Here is a 17600-nt window from a genome sequence, read left to right as displayed (position 1 = left end):
GTAGACAAGTACAACAATATGTGTAGTATAATGCATACTGGCCACCAATAGAAAGTATGACGTGTTAACAGTGTGAAATACAGGGCATGTCACCATTCCAATGTGTCCACTATACATCTAGATGCAGACAGTGCACCCTCACCATGTTCACATATAGATACATGTGAATCTGTACTACACACATCTCACACGTACTGCACACTGTGTAACACATGCTGCCAATACTACACACGTCAGTCAAATGGCACATGGATGGATAATACATCTTCAGCATTAACAGTGCTGTATACTATACTACATTGATGATCATAGCTAGAATTTATCATGCCTGCTTACATACACCTAGAAGGAAATCACACTTTGTGTTAACAACATTGTAACATTATTATAGTGCTATGAAGCCACCCTATGCATCAGCACCATGTTAGTCCGTACCTGCATCAATGTTACACATTACAAGAGGTGGCACAGGTGTCACCATATGCACAGGGTATGTAGTTTAATTTCCAGAGCCTGTCAGTGAACCAGCCAATCAACATGTATGCATTTGTGTGTGTGTGAGGGACAACAGGTTTTGCATGGCCCAATGTTGATGCAATGTGTGTGTGTGTTATGTGTTATCCCTAGCTGTTTGTTTTATGTGTGTCTCTGCATGTACACTGTTTCAGCATGTGTCAGCCATATACTGGAGGTTGTGGGACAGTCACAGACTGTACCTGCCAGGCTGTAAAGATTGCCATTCCTGGCCATGGACACCCCTCCATGCATTCAACCATAGTCCAGTCCTGCACCTGGTAATGTATACACATACATACATGGGATCTGTATCACAACCTGTGGATAAACGGGTGTCAGTAATGTTAACCTGATTTGCATAGTATTGCCATGTAATACATAGGTATATGAGCCATAGTCATCCTCCAATGTAATAATCACTGCTGACCGCTGCTGAGATGTGCACATGACCATTTAAAGGTGCTGTACTATCATTGCTTTCAATGTCCCTGGTAATACCCAGCAACAAAATAACTGGTCAGTACACAACTATAACCCAGGATCACTACAGCACACAGTATGTGCACTATCACAGAGCCATAGCATATTCGGATACATCCAAGGCGAACATGTACAGACAATGCAGCACATTCAATAGTGCTAATATCCACATACATATTACAAAGATATATATATATATAGATATATATAGATATATATATATATATATATATATATATATATATATATATATATATATATATATAGATATAGATATAGATATACACACACACACACACACACACACACACACACTTGGAAGAGGCAGGAGTTGAACATACACCTACCTACTCTAACACACTACAGCATTACGCATTTACAGAACGCGCTACCGAGATTACTGAACACAGCACTCCCAGTGGCATACTTCTAGGTGGGTGACATCATCCGCAAAGGCAAAGACGCTGATAGGGAATGTAAGTGTTGTGAGGCATCTAAAAGCATTCCTGTGTCCTCAGGCAGCTGGAAACACACACACACACACACACACACACACACACACACACACACACACACTTGGAAGGGCCTGGAGTTGAACATACACCTACCTACTCTAACACACTACAGCATTACGCATTTACAGAATGCGCTACCGAGATTACTGAACACAGCACTCCCAGAGGCATACTTCTAGGTGGGTGACATCATCCGCAAAGGCAAAGATGCCGATAGGGAATGTTTAGAGAGTGAGCGGTCTGAAAGCATATTACCGTCCCAAGGTAGACGTACACAAACACGGCAGTGCTGTCATTGGGCCAACTAAATATCTATGGAGCACAACAACACTAAATAGATACGGGATGCGCCACAGACAGTACACCCTTCGAGAGAGCAACAAGTGTGTTCAATGTGGGCATCCATCGTGACATTGAAATTGGACATCTGGTGCCTGGATGACCACCATGGCTATACAGGATGTCAATGGCCATGCCCACATGCTTAGTATCACACGTCTGTTTGGAATGTACTGTGTGTCCATCTACACAATGGCGTACTGGGCATGCTCACACACTTAGCAGTTGCAAAGGGCCATCTTGCATGCACACGGAGGCTAATCATGGAAGGGCGCAGTGTGGAATGTACTGTGTGTCCATCTACACAACGGCGTACTGGGCATGCTCACACACTTAGCAGTTGCAAATGGACATCTTGCATGCACATGGAGTCTAATCATGGAAGGGTGCAGTGTGGAATGTACTGTGTGTCCATCTACACAACGGCGTACTGGGCATGCTCACACACTTAGCAGTTGCAAAGGGCCATCTTGCATGCACACGGAGTCTAATCGCGGAAGGGCGCAGTGTGGAATGTAGTGTGTCCATTTACACAACGGCGTACTGGGCATGCTCATACACTTTGCAGTTGCAAAGGGCCATCTTGCATGCACATGGAGTCTAATCACGGAAGGGTGCAGTGTGGAATGTACTGTGTGTCCATCTACACAACTGCGTACTGGGCATGCTCACACACTTAGCAGTTGCAAAGGGAAATCTTGCATGCAGATGGAGTGTACACACAGAAGGGCACAGTAAGGTATAACTGCTCTCACGCACAGGGCGGTCACACATGCAGTGACCTGTACACACACAGCTGCCATCACAGCTGTCACAGGTGCAGGTCACACGTACACACTGCAGTGTACACTGTAGCTGTCAAGTCAGCACCATGTCATTGGTGCAGCACTACACAGCCTTACGGTCCCACAACACCATGTGACACATGACCACTGGGCTGTACAGCGATGTACACCAGCTGTGCAGAGTACACATGTCCCAACAGGGATCCAACAGGTGTTATGCATTGCAATGATACCAGTATACATGAACAGGTCGGCTCAAGACATACCATGGCCCTTACACAGCTGTGACACCTGACTGTTGCTGTACACCAATGAACACACGTCTGGGTATGTCATACATGTGATTGTGTGGATGTGTGCATGGACTGCACACACAACACATACATACATGGCCTTTGATGTACCTCATGCATAACACTGGCCTAATCAATGCTACACACGCGAATTGAAGGTGGGCCCATGTCTGTTGAATGCTCACACTACAGGGGGTAGCAGTGTTGACCGGGACACATACCCTTGTACTGGTCACCTGTGACATCCGTGATATCATACCGCAGTCCATGTGTTATGTATGTCAACAACATGTCCAACAATAGAAATGCATACAAACATGGCAACAGGAGACACATGTGACATCTGTACTGTGCATGCAGCAAACATGCATGTGCAGTGGCCGATGTCTGTAACATAGTTGCACCTACTTACGACATGCAGACGCAATGCAGACCCATCATTGACATCTGTATACGGTGACATACAAACAGCACGTATGGAGGGATGTGTGTACATAACGTGGTGAACCACCTGCCTAGATGTATGTGTGCAGGGGGTGGCTCACAGTTGTGTCACACACCATCCTATCATGCCATGTGCTAACTGTACACTATGTCGCTGTTACGTGATGGTGCTGACATAATGCATACACAGCAGTCAGGTGTTAACAACTATATGTCATATGGCACCTGTAACACCTACAACCTCCCGTGTGCATATAGCAGCACATTTGCCAGATATAGTGTTGGTACACATAATGCAATCAATACCGCTGCATGTCCATCAAACGTGTCATCATATGGCAGGTGTATCATTCCCAGCACTGCCATGTGTGTCTGAATGTGTGACCAGGGATGCCACATATCATGGGGAATATGTCCCAGTTGTTACACATCCCTGTACACCATTGTAGAGATCTGTACATACGTCAGTGTGGGAAGCATGATGTTCACCGGTGAGGTGCATCACACACGTCGGCTGTCTGTATACACATGTGTGGTCACCACAGTGTGTGTGTGTCTATATGTATGTCTGGTTCTGGTGCTTGGTGTGAGTGTGTATGCTAATATGCGGTGGGAAATTATCACTAGCCCCACGTGGTGACTAACCCGTAATGGTGATGCATTTCACAAACCTGTTGATGCCATAGGTCCCAGCCATACTGGCTACCTGTGCATGTCCCTTCTCTGTGACACGTCATGTGGGTGCATAGTACTGTGAGGGTGATGACCACACAGGCAAGGGTCCCTAGCTGCACACTGTGGGGTGTGCATTACAGTGGTGTACACCCCGTGAATGCGGCCATGTTCACGTACTGTTACAGGGTCCTACTGCTGCACAGTGTGGCCTCCAGCTACCAAGTGACATCTCACATCATCATTGGCCAGGCCGCTGTGTACAACCCCTGCACCATGTCACCATACCTGTAATGTGTCCTGCTATATATGTCACGTCTCTGTCCAGTGTAGCCTGTGGCACCAACTACATGCGTCAGGTGCAGTATATGTGCGGACATCTGTGTCATGTTGGTGTGTCCAACAGTCAGGATGAGGGTACATGTAGCATGCTGATATTGCCAGACGTGCCTGTGTGTAATCCACAGTTACACGTGGGGGACTGCAAACACTGCTACCTGTAGGCAAAATTTTTAAAAAAAGGAAAATGGGGGGGGCTTAAACCCGAAGGAATTTTACCCTTTTGGAACAAAAAAAAGCACCCTCCCCAGAGGAAAATTTAACTTCTAAGGGTTGGGGGGAACCAATCATCCGGCCAAAGGCAAAAGAGGGGCCCCGGATAGGGAATTTTTTTTTTTTTGCTTTTTTTTTTTTTTTTTTTTTTTTTTTTTTTTTTTTTTTTTTTTCTTTTTTTATTTTTTTTTTTTTTTTTTTTTTTTTTTTTTTTTTTTTTGGGGGGGGGGGGGGGAGAGAGGGGGGGGGGGGGGGGGGGGGGGGGGGGGGGGGGGGGAGGGGGGGGGGAGGGGAAGGGGGGGGGGGGGGGGGGGGGGGGGGGGGGGGGGGGGTTTAGGATGAACCCTAAAAGGTTTTATTACCCCCCAAAAAAGGTAACAACACAAACACGAAGGGGGGCCCTGTCTTTGGGCCAACTAAATACTTTCCCGGGAAAACAACCCTTGATGGTCCACCGTACACCCTTTCAAGAGCCAAAAAGTGTTTTAATGTACACCATGTAAAAATTAAATTTGGAAAAAACGGGGCCGGAGACCCCCATGGCATCGGATGTAAAGGGCCACCCCAAACATGCTTTTTAAAAGGGCCTTTTTGGGAAATTAGTTGCCCTTACAAAATGGGCGGGGCAGCCCACATTACATTGAAACCATTTTGCATCAAACAGCAATAGGGAAAGGGAGTGGAATTTAACGTGGTAACCCCAAAACCGCTAGATGTTAAATTGGTTTTGAAAAGGGGGCCACTTGTGCACAAACCCAAATCAGGGGGCCATGGGGAATGTCCCTTTGTCCTTTCCCCGTAGGGGTGCTAAAATTAATTGCAAACCACGCGGCCAGGGTTAACAACCATTAATGTATGGGCCCTTAAAAACCCTAAAACCTCCCCTTGCATTGAAAAGGGCCATTTCCCAGAATGGGTTTCACAATGAAATTAATTTCCCGTGTGTCCATCAAAACGGCATAAGGGGCATGTTCACCCAGCATTCCCAAAAATTTGCTGAATGGGTGCCCAAAAGGGGCCCACAAAAGGGGGAAAAATGCCCCAGGCACACCCGGTCACCTTTGAGGACCTGTACAACCAGGGGGGAACAGTTTTCCCCGGTGAGGTCACACCATCCTGCGTTACACTGTGTGGTCACCCCCATGTTTGGTGGCCTAAAGTTAGGCCCCCCTGGTCCCCGGGGTGTAAGGTGTACAAAGGGGGGAAATTACACAGCCCCAGGGGATCCCAAAGGTGATGCTTTTCAAAACCGTTAATGAAAGGTCCCAAAGCCATCCCGGGCCCCTTACCCTGTGCATCCCCTTTCTGTACCCCTAAAAATTTTGGGTTTGCAAAAGTATTGTGGGGGGGAGGGACCACACACAACCCCATCAACATGGGGTTTTGCTTTAAAGGGGGTTAAAAACCCCTTGAATGGGCCCCATTTTCCGTTGAAGGGGGCCCCACCTACAGGGGTCCGGGTTTACCGGACCCCTACCCTTGGGCCGGCCCTGTGAAAACCCCTGAACCTTTCCCATCCAATGTGTTTATTATGTAAACCCTGCCCAAAAAGTGTACCTTGGAAACCAAACACATGGCATCGTATTGCGGAAAAACATCTGTGCATTTTGGGTGTCCAAAAATTTTCAATACATGAGCCAATGCAAAATATTGAAAACTTTTCCCGGTGAATAAAAACAGCACTTTGGGGGAGGGGCAAACCCTTGCCACCTGTCAATGAATTTTCCCAAGGGGGGCCCAGGGTTCACAACCAACATGGTGCTAAATGAAACCAAGCCTTTCCCGGGGGGCACATAAATGCATCCACCTGAAAAACTAAGGGTATAGGGGCATGTAAACCCCAAAACCCTTTGGTCAATACAAAATTTTTCCAGTTTTCACACAAATGCAAAAATACCCCTTTTCCCTCAAATGCATCAAGGATTACACCCCACCTCCATTTGCTGTTTCCCCCGGGTCCCAATTCGGGGAATATTTTTTGCAAACCCTGCACCATTGTGGTTTGAAAAGGGTGGGAACAGGCTTCACCTATGCAAAAAGGGTGTTGTTTCCAGGGGTGGTCACCAATGGGTTTTCTGTTGTTTTTGGGCCCGGGGGAGTTGAGGGAATTTGGGAAAATCATTGGATTTTGGGGGAAACCCTAAGGTTGTGTTTCCCCCTTTTGTCCCTGGTGTTGGGGTACCTTTTCTGCCCTTTTGTGCCTCAGGGGTATAATTAAAGGGGTTTGAAAAAGGAAAGGGCCCCCAGCTCCCCTTGGGTGTCCTTTTAAGGGGGCCCCCCGTAAATGGCCTGCCGGGGTTCAGGGCCACTCCAAAGGTGGGGGTCCCAAGGGGCACCCCCACACACTTTGGCCGGGCCCGTGTCCCCCCGGGGCCACCATGTCCCTTTCCTGTTGTGTCCGGGTTGTTGCAGCCCGCCCGGGTTGCCTGTACCACCAGCCCATGGGGGGGGCTTTGTGATTTTGGTGTGCCCCAACGTCGGAATTACATTGGGTTGCGGGCCCAAACCGGGGCCTTGTTTTCCCCCGGGTTTCCAGCAAACAGCTCCGTAGGAATTCCCAATCCCGGGGGAAAAGGGTTCCCCCAAAATTTCACAGTGAAACCAGAACATTAACAACCCTGCTGGGGCACCTGCCTAATGGTTTTTAGGGTATGGAAGCACCCTTGCACCTCCCCTTTCGTTTCCAAAACCCGGGCCTTTAACACCCCTAACATGCTCCGGTTTTACCACCTCTCCTTCTTTTCCTTCAGGGGGTTTTGCCAGGGCCTTAAGGCGCACCGGCCACATGTGTGTGGAACCCCGTATTAACGGGCCCCATGTTGTAGAACATTTTTGTAGCCCCACAGTTTTTTTCCCGAGTGTGTCCTTCCCTTTTGGCCACAGGGTATTTTGGGCACCCCAAAATTGTAAGGGGGAAAAGCTATGGTAACCAGGCCACGGATTGCCCCTGAAAACCCTCCGGTATAAAAGGGGGCTATTTTCCACACCTTCCCGTGGGGCCCCACTAACCCACCCAGGGCCAGGAGGGCCTCTTTCCCGGGTGTTGCAAAGAAATACTGAAAATTCCCCAATGGGGACCAGGACACCACCCACCACACACCCACCCCACCCCCCACCCACCACCACACAACACCCCCCACCACCCCAAACCCCCACCCCACGCCACCAGAACAAAAACCGGACACCAAATCCCTGGATTTGTAAAGGAGGGGCATTGCACCCTTCCCCCTTCCTTTTTTCCCCGAGGGCCCGGGCCACCAACATTAAAGGGGTTGTAAGCTCCTTTTCCCTGGGGTGCATTCCCCAAGGGGTTTCCCCCTACGACCCAGCAGCCAAAATCCTGGTGGAATTGCAGCTTTCCCTAAACACCAGGGTGGAGAACAGGAAAACCAACACTTTCCTGAGGGCCAACAGAACGCTGACTGTCCTTTCCCAGGGCCATACATGTTTGGGCACAAAGGGTGGGGGGGGAAAGAAGGGACAAAATGGGTTCCCCTTTGGGAAAGGTTTTACCCCCTACAATTGGAATGCTTTGTTTAAAAAATTTTGGGGGCATAAAAAATGGGAGGGAGGGTAACCACCTACATTGTAATAAAAAGTTGAAAGTAAAAAGACACGGCCAAAACCACAACAACAACAAACAAAAGACACACAACCAAACCAACACAGCCAACACAGACAAAAGGAACCGGGAACACCCCAGAACGGCCCCCAGGCTTTTAGGTTGTCCAGTGTACCACATCAACTGTATAATCAGTCAACTAAGGCTATAATTGGACCATGTGTGGACAATGTGCAACAGGGTGTATACACATCCCAAGTACTGTGTGGCTACATGTCTCTGGCCATCCCCCATGGCCATGTGTGCACATGTGTTGGCCAATTGTGTGTGATGGGCATCTTCTCCACATGTCTGTGTGGTCCCATATGACATACACCCATACATGTCAGATATGTCACAATCCACAGGGCTATGCAGACAATGGGTTGTATGTTTGGTATGTGTGGTATAGGTCATGTGATAGCGTGACAATATTGCAGACAGAACACTACATGTCTGGGACATGTCAGGTGGCACATCACAATGTGTGCACCCAATGCAGGGGCATATGACACAATGGTGACACTTGTGGGCTGCCCATATCACAGCTCACTGTGTGGTACTGTGTGCGTACCACACATGTTGTTCCAATGCATACTACATATGCCTCCATTGTAGAACACCTCCACCGTTGTATGCACAGCTGACCACACATGTCGCAATGACAAGTACTGTGGTTTCAAGTCTGTGTATCATTACGTTTGTATATATTGCACATGGGTGGCGTGTGTGAATGCATGGTGGTGCAACCTGCATATCGTGACTGGAACAAACATCAGGAGTGCAAGTGTTAACTGGCCACATGGCAAATAGATCTACACTGTAACATGCCTGATACTGATGACAGTCTCACCTGCAATGGACCCATGTCTGTGCGGCACGCCAGAGGTACCTGTATAGGGGTGACACACCAGTATGAACATTATCCATGACTGTATGACAGCCACAGGTTGCACTGTGCATGTGAACACATTCACCTGTGTAATAGCATATAGTATGCACGTGTGCTTACACAACGTAGCATACTGTAGTATGCAGCATGTGTGTCCACATACCTGGCATATGTTGTTACTTTACATAATGTACAGTGACACATGCAACTACATGAGATATAATAGCCATATGTGCATTACTGACTTACCAGGCAACTCCAGGCTCATTGGTTGGGAGACACCCACCTCCACAATGGCAGCTAGTGTTTCTGGATGCTGTTCCTGTGTCCCAGACTGGCCAGTAGCTCCTCGGTGTGTGTGAGTGGGGTCTGGGTTGGTGGCCCACCACCTGTTCCACCTTGTTCCCTGGTGATTGCAGTGGCACACTGTTTTGCATGTCGTATCAGGTCCGCGCAGTGTCTGCGCACCTGCTGGTAGGTGCGGTTATGGCCACCCACATCGTTCACCCTCCTGTGTAGATCCTGCCACAGGTCATCCCGCTGCTGGGCATGCTGTGGCACATGGCTGAACAACAAGTCATATTTGTCATGGAGCTGTGGGATGAGGACATCATCCTCCTGGCGGGTGAATGCTGGGAGGCGTATATGGGGCATTATCTGTAAAACATAATGATGGTGACAGGTCACAGTTTCAGAGATGTACAGAGATACTGCTGCACATACATTTCTATGACATCTACTGCATCTGCACAGTTATCTTTGCAAAGCATCATGACACTGACACGACTGACGTGGTTGTGTCACACATGTCACAAAAAGGAGTGCAGGAAAGTCAAAAAAGAACTCCCAAAACCTTCCGTGACTCTTTATAACTGTATTTAATGAAATGACATAAACTTCACGGACCAACACATTAACGCAATTCACACAATACTGTTTCCTAGCATTGAATGTATTGAATATCTTTGTGTTATTCGTTGTTTGAAAAGTCTTATGTTCAAGTGTAACGATTTTAATTTCATTTTAATTCAATTCATTAATATTTATGAGGCCATTTCTTGATTTGTTTAATTTAAATGCCTAAGGCATGATTCATTGGTCACTGGGATAATCAAATCAGTATATATACAATTAATTCATGTTGAACTGTTGTCTGATGAAGTCCATTTGTCTTGGATGAAAACGCTAGGAAACAGTATTGTGTGAATTGCGTTAATGTGTTGGTCCGTGAAGTTTATGTCATTTCATTAAATACGGTTATAAAGAGTCACGGAAGGTTTTGGGAGTTCTTTTTTGACTTTCCTGCACTCCTTTTTGGAACTATCGGTATCTTTTTGAGTGCTTTCAGTGTTATTTTTATCACACATGTCACACCCATTATGCATTGGATATCATCACCATATGTGTGTCACCTCATTACAGTGTTCATACTCCATGTAAATGCTGTCTTGCTGGGGGCATGTCTATTTGCCTGCTCTTGTGTTCTTACCTATCTGCACATGCCTCGATGTGTACACGGTACTTCTGTTGACCTGGATGCTGTGTATATGTCACATGTCAACACAGACACAGCCGTAATGGACTTGAGCAGTGACAATGATACATAAGCATGGACACCTGTACATGCATGTGTTTTGCCATATACATCTACACAGCACTGTACAACTGTTCAACATCCTGCCACGGATTGCCTGTATTACACGTGTGATAGACATGGGACAATGGATAGTCAGACGACATTCACAGGGATAGTCATCAACCATAGCATGTGCGGGCATGGTTACCACGCTGTAACAGACAGCCATTGTGCCACCGCAAGGTGCATCAGTGCCACATTACTGATCCAGTCAGTTGATAGTACATCTACCATGCGGCCATCACACCATGTATGACTGGGATGACATGTGCAGCTTTGATGGACAGGGTTGCATGGTATGGCGGGAGTGTGTCACATATATGGCACAGGGATCTGTCCAGCCTGTGGCGATCCTAGTATTAAGATGGTGGCTGTCCATGACATATGTCATATAGATCAGGATATGGACATGTAGCATGTCCATCATCATGGTGTAGCAAATGTCCTTCTGCAAGGTAGACAGCATGCTGCATAGTAGAGGTGTGGATTGTGAAGGCTGGTATTGCACATCCATGCATAACAATTACCCCTTACAGGTGTTATGTGATCCAATATTGGTCACCACAGTGCTGTATATGCCTGTCCAGTGATCTCAGTGCTCATGGATGGCACCCTGACATGACATGGGTACCTGATATGACTACCTAAGGGGCCTGGAGATGTCACCATGTTGGGGGGTGCACTGCACAGCACCATCCCTTACACAGTGTCCATAATGTTGCCACAGCCTAGGTAGTAGTTTATGGATACAGGGATGTTCACCTAGCAGTGACACTGCTGGTATCATCCATCAGACTGTGCACATATGTCACACACCTCACCCACACAGCCCATTCTGTATGTTGTTCACAACACTGACACAGCTATACTGATAGGTCATGGCCATTCACAGCCTTACATACACAGATGCCTAACATTTGTCTGTGTGGTATGGGCTACAATGACGGTGGGGTACAACACATTAACCCTGTTCTACTGTATCTGGCACTGATGTGCTGTGCACATGTCACTCTTGCACCTTTTGTAGTTGTCAGTCTGTCAACAGGCCACTGGTGGAACACTCCTGTGACATGCAAAGGTATTTGTAATCAAATATCCATGCTGTCTTGCACATCTGTACTGCTAACATCTACAGTGCTTTCATGGACATGCACACCATACTCAGCAGGGTTATAGTGCGGTGCCACCCTAACTGACTGTCATCACCACTTGTGTGTTGATATTATCCAACACCCTATCTGTATTGTATGGTCATGCTAGGCACTTGTCTAGAACATGTGAGCATGTCATGAGCTACTGATTACTATAGCGCCCATTCCATACCATTTCCCACAGGTACACTGGCTGTCCTACACTTTCCAGCTTGCTTAAGGTACGACAGCTGTTGTACACACGTAACGCACATATCCTGTGGGACATGGTTGTATATACAGGCATGTCCAACTGTCACATACCAGTGCTACTGCCTGTCTATATGAGGGATATGTCGTACATGTGGCAATAGAGCAATTGTCTCATGTACACATTCAATGCTCACCTCCCAACATACGGCACTACAGCCTGTGGGGATGCGCCTGCAGCCGTGCTGGGCCCATAGCTCTCAGGTGTACCTCATTACGGGGAACGTACCTCATTTGGGGTTCTAAAAGGTGCATGTTCCTCATGGTTCCACATTGGAAGGGTCTGTCACACATTCATTGTTGTACATAGTTTACCTGCTAGCCATGGCTAAATAGATGGGAATCACATTAATTCATTGGAATATCTGTTTTATACGTAAGACCAGCCTATTTTAGCCATCATATGCCCTTTCTAGTTGACGTTGTTAGTAAGACAGTTGTAAGTGTTCCACGTTTCGCCCATTTGTCACACGGTATGAGGGCTAATGTTCCTCAGTTTGGGGACAGGAGGCTGACAGCTATGGCTGGGGGTAATGCTGTCGCCAACCCTGACTGCACCTGACAGTCATTTGGGGATGTGTAACATTCGCAACACACCCCACCCATCACATAGTCTCACATGATCTACACCACTGGACACACCTATGAGGACAACCTGTGCAGTACGTCTCCCTACTCACTGTAGGCACCAGAGGTAGCCCCCATCATGGCAGACAACATCACCAGCTTATAGCCCACAGACTCATGTGTGCCCACCACATACTGCCAATAGTGAGTTATAACATTCACAACACACCAGTCATAGCTGTCTCTGTAGGGTGTCACACTGCAGTTCCACACAGCAGGCAACACAAGGAGTTAGTCGCTTACATCTTGCTGTTGGGTAACTGCTTCTGCAACATAACCTATGCACCCATGCCACACCTCACCAGGTACGATATGTCTGTCATTTGCCATGTTAGTGTGACGGCCCTGTGATGCCACTTCACAGACTACGTGTGCAGGGTCATGCAATAGCTCAACAGTTATATAGCCCTGAGGGTGTGGGCCTAGCCCTGGGGAGCATTTTGCATTCGTCCGGACATGATATCACTGTACAATGACCGACTGTGTCACTTCAACAGTTGCCTATGCTCCTATTGTCATTCCACAGGCATGTGGTATCTGTCCGCTATGACTGTCATGGTCAAACACAATGCTGTGGCACAGATGACTTGCACCTGTCAGCCCTGGGAGTACAGCTCACATGTAAGGCTCTTCCTGCTTCTATACTGCCTGTCTTGCACAGTTTCCAATAACTGTCACTGGCAGGGTGGTAACTGGCAGGCGCGACATGGGATCATGTGACACATTGCTTGCATCTTCCTCTGTGATGCACGCAGGCAAGGCACACTTTATAATGCACCACTCAAACATCTCTGCATTGACTGGGACCTGCCTCTAGGCTCTGCAGAGCACACCTGCAATGACAGGTTATAGACAGACCATACCTTTCAGGCACATACCTGGACCGGCACACCCACAGCTGAGGGGTTCCCATATCCCACTATGTTTTGCACACATCCTGGCAAGTTGCTTAGCACAATGCATCAGAGGTGCTCCACGTGCAACTAACTGTGTCCAGGACCGCTATACACATTGTAACAAGCGACAGAGTCAACATCATACCCCACGGGTAACATACCTTCTATGTTGGTATAGTGGGCAGTGGGCCTCAGCTACTACTGATGTGTGACTGAGACTACCCCACACTTCACTGGGATAGCCACTCATGTACCGACACATCCGTGAGTCATACCCTCCGCTCTGCTGGATCAACCCATACACACCACCTCCAAGACCTACATTACCCTTGGCATGAACACTACCACCATGTGACTGGTGTTACACACCTGGGGTTATCCCCTCATTGGTGGATTCCGAACATATGCTAATCGACCTTGTTAGCCACATCCCGGCAACACACCCATCACAGCATACACAGTACATGTGTACTACAACACCTACTACAGACGTCTGCTGACAGCGGTTGTTAACATCATGACACCCGTGCAGATGGACAATGCACATACAAATGCTGACACATAACCCAGTGCACTTAATTAGCATGTACACAACTGCATGGATCATGCTATTCCACACAGAGCCATGATGGTACACACCAGATAACAGACGCCACTCTGGTGGTCATGTTCCACGGACATATGATGTACAACAGGTGTAGGCTGCTGCACAGTGGTGTACATTCCCATGTGTGGGGTGGCTCACTGGTCAGCCTTGGTGGGGCCACAGGGTCCCTCATCACATACTCCAAGACTAGCTACGTAAACATGACTGCCACACATTCCGGGTGTACCACCAGGCATTATGGTGGTATGTCAGTATTCGATGGCAACACCCACATCTGCTGTCACATACAACAGTCACTCAGGAACATTGCAGACCCAGGTATTGTTGGCAACATGCTGGAGGATGGATTCAATGCTGACAGTACACCCTCTCACTCACTACAGGGCCGCAATCCATACATGAACATTGTGGTGTCCCTGTGCTCACACCTACACAGTACTGACCTACACTCTATATGTCCTGGGACACTGGCCCCATGTCACCTTCCAACGTCCCAGGCTGTGATGTCCACCAACCTCTGAATTACATGTCTCCCCACTAGGCCACCATAGTCAGTGATAGCCTTGTTTCAGACATTGTAGCCCCTGAATGGCACACAGCAGCATTTATCACACTACACACAGGTGGCACCGCATTGCACGAGTGGGACTATAGTCCTACACACCTGACTGGACTGTTCTGCATGGCTATGGGGCACATCATCAAGGACGTCATTCTCAGAGACATTGTTGGGCTCCCGTCCTTTGCTGCCACCTGGGTTGGGCTTGTTAAGGCCAGCGCATGGCCCCTACACATGGTGGACTCCTTTCATACAGTTACCAGGGCAGTTGCTGATGGTACGGGAGTCCACGCATCCTACATTGTCCTCTCATTGCCTTTCAGCACCATTCCCCATTCTGGTATTGACAACATATGCATCCACCTGCACATCGTACCCTGTGTCTCAGGATGTTATGCTATGTGGCTCATGGACAGGACACACAGTGAGGCCAGCATACCATAGTACCTACTACATGTCAGGTACATTTGGCATACCATGGTCCTCAGTCATAGGGCCCCTCATGTTCAGTATATGCTTCCCTGCAGAACAGGCTGGCACAGGGGACTTTCCCTGCCTAGCTTTCAAACCCCTACATACCAAGCACCATGATTGCTCCACCAGCTGATACTGACTCCAACCATAGGGGTGTCACTGTGACAGATACATAATCTGACTATCATGGCATCAAGCTGCATGACACAAGGTGCATGCACATCACCTTTGCATTACACCATTCACCCACTGACTATCACATGGATGGTAGTCCCCTACATATATATCACATTGTACATGTTTGCAGTACACACATATGTCGCACTCACTCCTGTGGTTACCGTATTACCACTGTGGCGTAGATATCCTTCTACGTGGCCACACCTATCTGTACTGGGTGTGTAACCGGTACATAGGCACCCACTGTTCCTTTGAACTCAATACATCTACACACATTCAAGGGTACACCACCCCATATAGGGTGTACCTTACACAACAGCTACAGATTTACATGCCACAACAGTAACACGCCATGACGTTTACTGAGCTCCGACGGTTTAAATATGCAGCTGCACTATGGACACCACATCTGTACACATTTGCATACTACCTACTCAGGGGTGACCTCTGCTGATCAGACAGGGCCCATGTCCACAACATTATTGTTGGATATACTCCTCATACGCAACATAAGCAGAGGCCACTGTGAGCAACATGCTCATGGATATGTGCACACACGCCACAATGAGTGGGATGTGCTTCTGGGTTACATTCCCAAACTGGACACTCACCATGCTGTGGAACATACATCCTATGTACATCACGCAGGGACACTCAGTAGCACTGTTCATGTGATACCTCCCTTGGTGGTTGGGAGACACATGTAGGCCTGGGGTCACTGCAGTGGCTGTACTGTGCAGTGGTGCAGGTCACACCTGGCTCTGCTCTTCACATGACACTACCCTGGAGAGGTGCCACTAGTGTGAACACTGTAGTTGTGCTTACACATGGACTTGCCAGACTGCATAGTACCCCACTATGCACCTGTGCAGCTATTACATGTCCTTTGTGCATGGTTACTTGGTAGCCATTCCATTTAGATTAGCTATCATGCTATTACTATGTCCCATACCTACAGGCCATATGTATCCTGTTATTGTACATACCAATAGACGATACCTGTGGTATGCATGATATGCCTGTTATGCTGTGTAGAATATCTGTCATATCTACCTATAATACTATACATTACACATATTTCACATAGTATCCCATAATGCAAAGCATACTTGCTCAGCGGGACCACCTTACATATGTCATTAACGTTATATGCCCATACACATGCGTGCTGTGACAGTATATCAACATATACTATCCCCTGCTATGGCATGTCCTTGTTGGACATACCCTACCACTGACGGCGGGTTGTATGGCATTGTTCTGTTTAATGGCCTCATGTAGCATCCCTTGTGGTGTCTGTGCTGTGTACCTTGTGTCCCACTGATGGACGCACAGATTCTACAAGCGTTAGTATGCTCAGCAAGACATCACTACATAAATACCTTTCCCCACTTTATGCATTGCGGACACGTTTAATTAATGCAAAACAGGCTATACATACAGTAAAAATAATTAATACAGATCATGCTATACATAACCTTACATATCAGGCGTTCTACATACCTTGTTGTTGTTACGGTGTTTCGTTTCTATCTCTCTCACAGTGTTTCAACTGTTATTCGGTATGAGCATATGGTTTGAATGTCTGGCAAGTCATCCTTATATACGTCGATACCTGAAACATGTGGATTCTTCCCGCCAATTGGAGTTCCTGAGTGACTAATTACTTGCATATCAGCTGTGCAGCTACTTCATTCACCAATTACAGGGCGACAGTGGAGTATAATTGGATTCTCCACTTGGGCATTGCCTATTTGCCCTACCTTCGGGGAGACGGTCTGTATTGTGTTTTGTTATGTGTAACTGCAACTGCTATGCATGGAGACAAGTATAGTTTGGATTCATGTCCCCCGTGAATTGTGTGTGACAGGTAGAGTATTTGGTTCAACATGTGGGTGTACCTGTCATCCCGACATCTGATAACGGAGTATTGCAATCAAAACCTGTAACATAGCTGTTTGTTCCATTATACAACGCCTGCAATTTTGCATGTCGCCTTTAATTGTGTCTCTCACACGGTATGTTGAGGGTTCTACAGATGTAATTGACTGACTGGATATTTGTGCTGCTATTACAGTTTGTATTGCTTTAGTTTCTAGTGTGAGGGATGTCGGTGGTTGTACGTAACATAT

The sequence above is a fragment of the Protopterus annectens genome, chromosome 3.part1 (assembly GCF_019279795.1).
Source record: "Protopterus annectens isolate FY-2018-M chromosome 3.part1, PAN1.0, whole genome shotgun sequence".
Taxonomy (NCBI): Eukaryota; Metazoa; Chordata; order Ceratodontiformes; family Protopteridae; genus Protopterus; species Protopterus annectens.
The sequence above is the reverse complement of the archived record's forward strand: the minus strand, read 5'-3'. Positions refer to the sequence as shown.